This window comes from Vespula pensylvanica, chromosome 1 (genome assembly GCF_014466175.1).
Source record: "Vespula pensylvanica isolate Volc-1 chromosome 1, ASM1446617v1, whole genome shotgun sequence".
NCBI lineage: Eukaryota > Metazoa > Arthropoda > Insecta > Hymenoptera > Vespidae > Vespula > Vespula pensylvanica.
Genome location: NC_057685.1, coordinates 8,669,512 through 8,670,067, shown reverse-complemented (window position 1 = coordinate 8,670,067; position 556 = coordinate 8,669,512). Strand labels below are relative to the sequence as shown.

General features: G+C 34.4%; 1 protein-coding gene across 11 annotated transcripts in view; it reads left to right on the top strand.

The window, feature by feature from the left end:
• The window catches only part of LOC122635591 (protein 4.1 homolog), a 34,087-nt gene that overhangs the window by 853 nt on the left and 32,678 nt on the right, over window positions 1–556 (top strand). The gene's annotated exons all lie outside the window — the stretch shown is intronic.

Here is a 556-nt window from a genome sequence, read left to right as displayed (position 1 = left end):
TATATATATATATATATATATATATATATATAAAACATACGTCAAAATCATATTGGATCAAAGATAGTCTTTTTTTATTGATTAACATTTTTACGATTAACATTAAATATTCATCGACTCTATCAACGATATTTTATTCTTTCCTTTTTTTTCCATTCGTAACGAATACACATCGATCGATCGAACAGGTTGCTTCGCTGCATTCGAATCTCCTTGATCCTCGAGCCTTGATTAGAAAGTCTATTATAACGAGTCAAGAATTTGGCTCATTAAACTGACATCGTCATTCCGTTCCATATAATTTTTCTCGTTAATAGCGATAAAAAAAAAGATGATTCTTCGAAGAAAACCAAGGAAAAAAAGAGATACGCTCGAGCTTACATGCACGCACGCACGCTGTACGCATTTACTCTACTGTTGCTTGTGTACTACTCATTGTAGGTTTCACTACGAGGAACTCTGACTTTTACTATCTACCTGCTAAATGTGGGTCGTGTCGTATAGTACGTTCTATGTGTGTTTTCGGATGGGTGTTTATAACGATAGGCTCTCTCTC